Genomic DNA, 9,082 nt, shown 5'->3' on the forward strand with positions numbered 1-9,082 from the left:
TATGTGAGACAGATACCGCGCTTTTCCTTTCCCCAAAAACCTATGTGAATTTTAAGAAAAAGCCATGAAAATTGATTTTTGGGGAAAGGACAACAGCCAGCAGTGCTGCTATTACTCGCGTTATCGCACCACGTGCCAATTATTTTCGGATCTTTGACTCATATCGCATAGAACCAGCACAGGCAGATAAAGATGCTGAATGCAAGCGCAACTGCCCATCCTATCGAGTTATGTCATATCTCGTCTTTAGTGCTGTATTTTATTGCCTTCCCTACAAAAGCAGCTGTGTCTATTATTAGTTTGCTAACCCATCTCCTATAGGTACGTGCTCCTTCAATGCCTTTTGACGGCGCGGTTCAGGTGTCCAAAGATATATGAGACAGATACTGCGCCATTTCCTTTCCCCAAAAACCAATTATTAATTATTATTGTCGAGCACGAACTTTTCCAATAAGCGTGAGTGCCAGCGTGGAAAGAAAGATGCAAACGCTACGCAACCTATAGGGAGAAGCGACGAGTAGGCGGTCAAAGCCATGGCTTTCAGGAGTGCCGTTAAAAATAGGCGACTGTATAACCGCGTTTACATGAATGTGACAGAATGCGTCTTGAGTCGATTCTTCGAGAGAAAGAGTGGGTTTGGAGTAGGAGAGACGTCTCTTCCTGTGCTCTCTTCCTCGGTGCTTTTATCCTTTCCTTCAAAAAGTGGACTCGAGCCGACGTTTGTCGCATTCATGTAAACGTGGCTTGTGAGGCTTTCATTTACTCTTCTCTTATTCTGATTTTAATTCAAAGAACACCAAGGCCGAAAGAGAAGGCTTAAGCCTTGAGCAGAAAGAGAGAGAGAGAAAGCTTTATTGTTTGGAAGGCTCATGAGGTCGGCTTTAGGAAGTCTTCTGCGTGTACCATTGCTATTAGTGACACGTAGGCATTGCGATAACCCCGAGATATGTCGTTAACATTCTGGTGCCCTCATTATTGCTTGTGGACCGTCTGAGATGAGCTCACTCTTGGCTTCGCGCCATCAGGCATATCAGGGACGCAAAGCTTGCTGAGCTCATTCGCTAGACAAGCGAGATATCATCTCGCCCAGTCTTTCTGCGTGCAGCTGTTGCTCGGCTTGAATAGCTGTTTAAATACACATCTACGCACTACGTTCATCAGAGCTCCTGACAAAAGCGCGCAACTAATAATTAAGATCTAAAAAAATCATCCGGAAGTAACAAGTACAATCATCGCACGACACAAAAGCTGTCATTGTACTCCAGCGCTGTTTTATTTTAATCTGCCTAACCAGTCTATATTAGTATACCCTAAATAGTATAGTCGTTTATCGACACTTCATTAACGCTTGTTGGCTTCGGATGAACCATCCTGATAATTAGCATACCGATTACGACCGTTAAAGCAGCTGGGAATACATATTAAGTGGAGTGTTCAGCTCTTTACCTGGTCATCATGTTCCTAAAGAGTCTGCGCCAGAAATACGTGCCTCGCGTTCTACGATACGGGTAATATCACGAAGTCCTTTTGTCATATCAGGGCTACGGGCTATGCGCCGGAAAACGCGGTTGGATTTACGCTCGGAAGAACACCCCCACCGCACTGGCTTGCCCGATGCGGCGGCTCTGGTGCGGCAATTGTTTTCCGAGGCACGCAAGCGTGCGGTGGGCGACGCTGTCTAGCTCCCCCTGTTGCGTGCAAGTGAGGAGCCCCTTACGCAGATTGGCGTGTATAATGTACATCGAATATACACTTACCCCAGGGGCACTAGGGTGGCTCAAAGGGAAAGGGGCGTTGTCTGACGACTCGCTATGTTACACATATACTGGTGCTATTGTAGCTCTTCTACTGCTGCGAGTGAGGGTGCCAATCGAGCCCCCCCCCCCCCCCCCCCCCCCCCCCCCAACCTCTCATCCACGAGTGGGCATCGCTGCTTGGGTGTCATTACCGTGACCGCGTAGACGGAACGGCACGCAGGATGCTTGCGCCACCATCGACGGCTGCATTGAGGGGGTGCTGTTGAATACTGTGGGTAGTATCATCTCGCTTTGTTATTTTAGTCACACCTGTCCTCGTCTCCCTTTGTCATTTGACGCTGCTTTCTATTCCTGGGACGAAATCACCGAACCGAGCGCCGAATGTGTTCGCGGTGCGTTCTGTGCCTGGGCAGCTGCTCACGTCTGACATTGCTAACGAATAATATAGCGCTAACGTCCCGCCGTGTTTCTGGGTACTGCGATGATTTGCTGCTGTGGACGCCTTTTTTTCACTTTCTGGTTTGTCACCGTGCGGCGCTTAGATGTCTATAACGCAGCTTTGCACAAATCTTTAAGCAACTGACATCAAGTATATAAATTTTGGTTCTAGCAGTGCTTCGCACCATCTCTGTATATTCTGTATACTTTTTAGCGATTATGAAAAAATGTACGTGGTGAAGGCGTGCCATAGTCAGACACGTTTAGGGATCGGGATTTATTGAGACTGCCCCACATGGTCCACTTGTTCGTCCCTCCAACAATTATAGGCTGCGCATGACGTCATGGGTGCCATTTTGACTCATGGCGTGTCTCAAGCGACGCTTACGACAACTCCATTCAACTTTTGCTGTCAGTAAAATCTATACGATGTCTTTCGCTGGCTACGCTGATGGTTTTCCGCCAGCAGAAGGAGCATTGTTTAGCTTAGAAAATTTAATTCAAGAATTTTTCTGATATTCGATTAAAAATGGTGACATCAAAACCGAAAAGGACTCCGTGATCACTTTGTAGAAGTGAACGCTGATGCGGCCTAACCTCAGGGATTAGCGCAAGAAATTGTCTTTACACACCGCTGTTCACTTGGCGAAAATGGATGATGGCGGCGACACCTTCATTTCATTTTGTGAACTTTTCGTGGGTCATAACAGCTTCGTTTATTGTGTATATAGCGTTTAGTCATCAAAACGCGGTAATATATCGATTTTGGCTGACTTCTATTTGTCTGCTTTGTCGCTTTAAAGCCATTAGAGTATTAGGAGTGAGAAAACTGTCACGTCGACGCCTACGCGTACAACTGTGCCTGTCTGATTAAGCAGCATTTGAGAACTTTCTCACTTTGCAATAAATCAGACAAAGGTGATAAACCTCACATCTGAAACATTGAAACATTGTGAAAGACCACACGTCAACATTAAGCGCATGAATTTTTCAGGCATGTACACTGGTTTCTATAACGAGGTGAATTATTTGACCTAAGGCTGCAGCCAGTGGATAACAATGTGAATCATAAACAATTGATCTCGCACTTATTGTTTCGTCTTTTCTTCAAGCATGAAAGCAAAAGTAATTTTACTCACAGAATGTTTTATTGTCGTCTCTCTTCCAATATCGCCAACTCAAAAAAGCATGCTGTTGACTTTCGAAAAGCAGACGAGCACAATTGACTAATGCTCCGTATATGCCGATTAAAATATCCCACGCGGCTGCTCGTGGGAGGCTAACGAAGAATAAAAATGCTGCCTTTCAAAGAGCTCCGACAGCCCAACGTACACGATTTGAAATGGGGAAACCGCTAACAAAACGTGGCTGCGTCTAAGAAAGCGTAACATGATGGGCAAATAAATAAAGAGCCCGACAGCCCTGATGAGACCAGAAAAAAATATGAGGATTTCAGCTGACGGGTATGGAAAAGCGGAACCGACCTCGCAAATATGAGCCCGCGAAGTGTGTGCGTGCGTTCGTTAACGATAACATACCTCTGGATAGATGACCCTGTTGCAGTTTGGACACACTGAATAATTTGTTAGTCCGCCATATATGCATCAGCTTGGGCTTGCATGCGCACTGGGGTGGAAGATCCTGCGAGCTAATTATAGTTAGTTCGAACATTGCGTACAGGTCTATGAAGCATGCAGCGCAGTTTTGCGGCGCGTATACGTAAGAGCCACACAATATAACGGTAGCCACAACCAAACTGGCTAGCTTGACATCAAGGAATCCCGTTTTTTTTTACGCCAAATGCAGAAATTAAAATTGAGAATAGCAGCTTTGTTTAGTCTCCTTTTTTGTGCCTATCTTGGGCGAGACACCTTTGCTCTAGGGATATAACCATGGAAAGGTAATAATCAGTGCTGTCACTTCGTAAATCCGTTGTACAACACCGGCTTCTTAGCATTGCTAAAACCTTCCTTATCGTTGATATGGGGTTATAAGCAAGTCCTATTTAACGACGCGCACTATACTTTGTATTGCAGCCGTATGAAAGTGGAGAAACACAACACGAAAAACAGTAAGCAGAACGACGGTTGTTGTAAGTGCCCAGCCCGAGAATCTTTTATTGCAACGAGACAACGTGACTGCTGCACAAACAGGAAAGAGCAGCGCGTAGCTGCCACTAATTGCTTACCGCTGAGACAGCTTATGCGGAACAGACCTGCAGTTCACAACGACACAAAGAGAGCCAAACTTGCTATGAGGGCATTAGTACCACGCGCTGTATAAATAAATATCGACTTCATTCTATTTGCGCTGCAAAATCATTGCGGTCGCCTCCGTTTAGCAATGTTGTTGACAATTATTGCAAGAGCCGAAGAAACAAATTGAGCTATGGGGCACGGCTTATGTACGGATGGCTCCGAATTAATTGGGTCCCTTGGGGTTCTTTGATGTGGACCAAGCTCTCAGAAGATTGACTTAGTAATATTATATGGTTGATTGTGACGCTTATTACATTGACAATACTTGTTCGAACTATCGAAAAATGTACAAAGGAGACCACATTCTGCACCCCCCCCCCTTTTTTTTTTGTCTGCGCAGTAAAATACATTGAAGCTGTACACAACGTCCCCCGGCCGAATACCGAAGACGGCACCATGAGTCCTGGCCGAAGAGCGAAGGTTCTGCGTTTACGTTTCTTGGTGGAGAGGCATCGCATACGCGATAAGTATGCGGCCGCGCAAGAACAGCGCGGTTATAAAGCGCTCCCGTCTTTCATCGAGACAACGAAGCGTGGTGTGCGCAACAGGGCAGTCCGCCCGTCAGAACGGTAGCGAGGGTGCGCTCTCCGCCCCCTCAATCCACGCCGGGCGCTGTCGCTACCGTAGAAAGATTAAAAAAAAAGGAAGAAATGAAACGAGGTATCAACGCACATAGAATAAAACGCGAACCTTTGGAGGGGACCAGAAGCTCTCGGGCAGGGAGACAAAGCGAAGAAAGGAAGACAGGGGAACGTACGTGGCTTGGGCCTCTGGAACGCGCGGTCCCGAAGGGCGATTACCGGGCGACGAAAGAAAGCGACCGGGGCCAGATGTGTGGCATCTGGTTAGCCGCAATGACTGCCATTAGGGCGGCGGGGAACGGAGGCTCGCGACGCTTCGCCAGAGACAATGGAGTGGAGGCCCTCCGCCCCCGTAGGGACGGTCGGCGAGATGCCGTGGTCTTTGTCTGTCCGGGCACCGCGCGGCCGGGTCCCTTTGTGTTTGCTCTCAACACCGCTGTACAGAAGCTCGCACGCACACACTTATACCATACGCAGTTGACCTGCGCGTCGGATAGAGTGGGTGGAGGAGAGATTCGCGCTAGGGTCGGAGGGGGCAACTGCTACGGCTCTGACCCCTCCACTCCATTTCTCGATCCCGCTGGGCTCTCCGTCGCGACAAGGCGCGCCGATTGTCTGCGCGCGGTATGGAGGCAGTGACAGTCGCATGCACGACGGAGGTGGCTGGTCCGCGCGCACATGGCATATATGTGTGCGTGCGTGCACTGTGGCATACATGCACGCACGCAGTGCGTGCGACGAAAGGCGAGAGCGCAAGCGGCCTGTGAAACGATTTCCACGTGCGCTCGGTATATGGCAAGAGCTTTGTATAAAGTTGTGCAATACTAGCCAGACAATGCCAAATGCTCACACTGTAGGTATATACAAGCGCTCGCGCCCCGCAGACTGAGCCAGCTTTTCAGAAACGAAAGTCAAGGAGGCCTGCGAAATGATAGCAAGGTTTTAGTCCGCTTATAATCCACCAACGCACATGAAATGGCTGGGACGAGAAGCCTATATAAGGACGCGACAGCACTTGTCTTGTCCGTTTTTTTGTAGCGAGAGCTACACTGGGCTACCAGTCGAGCATTTCGCGGAACATGGGAGAGGAAAGTTGGGCGCATGCGCCGTTACCATGGCAACCGGATAGGAGCAAAGTGCGGCGTGCGCTTCGCCGTCGCCGCGCGCCCGCTCCACCGTCAAAGTCGAGCGTGGCGTCACCCGGATGAGCCGTTGTGCGCATGCGCCGATACCATGGTAACCAGAGAGACCCCACAGCTGCGTCGCGTTCTTCGTCGCCGCCTCGCCGCTCTATCACCCGAACCACGTGTCGCATACGCAGGATTGCGGAGATGTAGTGGGCATCTGTATCACAATGCTTGACATGCATGCAGAGAAGGAGAGTCCAGCCGCTGCTAAACGGCGGTATGGGCTCCGTGCGCTGGTATGGTGGCGCCAGCAGCGACCACATCGCCAGCGCCGCCTCGTGGCATTCGCCGCGTTAACCGGGCGCTCAGTCACGACCGGTCTCTCGAAGGGAGAGCGCGGGCCCCCTCGAGACTGGCCGTGGTGGCCCTGCGCCTTCCTCCATGCCCGTTGCGTTCGCGCCAGCCCGGCCGCATAGCAGACGAGCACTGACCGCGATGCCATTCTAAGTCAACGCCTTCTCTGCGGATTTCAACGCATTGAAAGCTTTGACGCCACCACTCCTGCATTTCGTTTCAATTGCTTTCAGGTTGGGCTGATCACCGATTCCAAGCAACCATGATTGTGTTGCAGTCCCGACGGCACTGCAATATCTGGCAACGCAGTTGAGCTTATTGAGATTAATTAAGTACCTTTACAGTTTGAGAAACAAGGCTCTGACCCAAATAATGAAATCAGCTATGTAATTTACACCCACTGTGACATCGACTATGTGAATGGTCGGCTAGAAATGCGAAAAACGCAAACTTACTACACAGATATATCAGATGATAGTGCTCTACATCCTGCAGGATCGACACTTCTTTACTTTGTGTATTCCTCTCAGAGAAGCATAGCTCTAAACATACAAAAAGACGATGGGTTTCTTGCTAAGTATCTTCTACGGGACTTTCAGGAATTTCATGAAGACACCAATTACATGAATTATTTTGGTCGTATTGCTCTTTTGGTAAATACTTAACTATAGAAAGGCCGCCGCGGTGGCTCAGTGGTTATGGTGCTCAGCTGCTGACCCAAATGACTTGTGTTCGATCTTGGTTGCGGCGGTCGCATTTCGGTGAAGGCAAAATTCTAGAGGCCCGCGTAGTGCGCGATGTCAGTGCACGTTAAAGAACTCCAGGTGGTTGCAATTATCTGGAACCTCCTACTATGGCGCCCCTTATAGTCTTCGTTGCATTGGTACGATAAACCGAATTAAAATCAAAAGATTAATTCCCGAAATTAAGGTTTTAGTGATGTTGTGAAATCCAAGAAATATATATAGAGAGAAATTTGAACCACTCTCTATTTTTCTTTTTATTCATCTAGAACAGGATTTGAGATCTCAAAAATGCAACAAATAAAGACACAAAATTTTAAACCACTGAAGGAAATAAAATGATGCAAATAAATACACAAAAGCTTAGGTGAAACAATGTGAAAAATGACATAAGCACTCTCAGAAGTACGACGTCGCTCCCGCTGCATACACACACGCACGAAAAAAAAAAAACTAGAAGCAAAATTGACACGCTGAACCACAGATGAGCATAACAAACGAAGACTTAAACTTCAGATGCTAGCTCCAAGAACTTCACCGTAGACCATTGCCTGTGACTGACTGAACGCATTCCTTCGCTCAACATAAAGACATAAAGCAGCTCCTACCAATGATGTCACGTTCGAAACACCCCAGTCAATGTAAACCCTTTCCCAGTTCACTCTCATGAATTTAATTCCACAGTGCACTCAATTCCAGCATACCCCCTGTGCATGAGCTAGCATGCACGATGTCCAAGAAAAGCGTTTAAATATATTCGGTACCCTGACTGCAGTGTTTTTATAGCTGTTATGACATTGGGTAAACACAGCAGTAGGTAGAGCACCCATAATTATCCAAGTTTGTTTTCGCCTTCGGACGAAGCACCTCACCGCTCGCCTCGCTCACTGCAAACTGAACCAGAGAGCTGCGTTGGCTGCGTCCGTCTTTCGCCACTGCTCTTAACCAGGTGGCGCAACTCGCGCGCGTCAAATTGCAGCGCACGGAGCCCTTAGACAAGAGAAGATTAACTCTTCCGATCCTGAAGTTGTCGCCTGGCAGTTGGCTTGAACCAAATAAGAACGCTGGAGTCTGTGTGTGCGTGAAACAAGGTATCACCGCTGTCAGACATCTCCCTTCGATCGCGGTGAATAATGGTGAAGCCTGCTGTGTTCGGCTTCTGGAAAGCAGCATTATCATCCAAAGAGTCTACGCGGCACCGGAAACATCTGTCAAGCAGACGATTTATGTGGTTGCCACGTGTATGCCAGCCTGCGGTACGGTTTCACAGTTGTGTGTTATTACTATGGGTGATTTCAACAGGAAAATGGACTCTCTTAGTCAGTGTATAAAAGAAAATTTTGACTTTAATTTAGCTTCGGACCCCCACGTTCAGACTACACAATGGGGAACTACTATAGAGCTTTTATACTAAAGAGTCTCTACCAAATCCAAATACTATATCGACAAAATTGAGTCTCCTGCATGCTACTGCACAGATCATCGGGCAGTCTTCGTCACTGTCAAGCAAAATGAATAAAAGATGTGTACACCCAATGTCTCTCATTGCTAAACATACACTGACCACAACAAGCTCAGCCAGGGAAACGTACCTCTCGCTATGTATATCCTGGCATACATATATATATATATATAAAGGACGGTCCACCGTCTGAAACCGTTGGTGAATAAACCTAGATAATCGAACCAGTTGTGACCTTTTCACTGTGTTTTTTCTGCTGCTTTATAAGTAATTTTCTTTAAAATTAATTGATTGGAACCAGATATTAAAAAAAATAGAAACATTCCCCTAAGCACCGTAGTGTCGTTGACTTGTTTTTTCTG

This window comes from Amblyomma americanum, chromosome 3 (genome assembly GCF_052857255.1).
Source record: "Amblyomma americanum isolate KBUSLIRL-KWMA chromosome 3, ASM5285725v1, whole genome shotgun sequence".
NCBI lineage: Eukaryota > Metazoa > Arthropoda > Arachnida > Ixodida > Ixodidae > Amblyomma > Amblyomma americanum.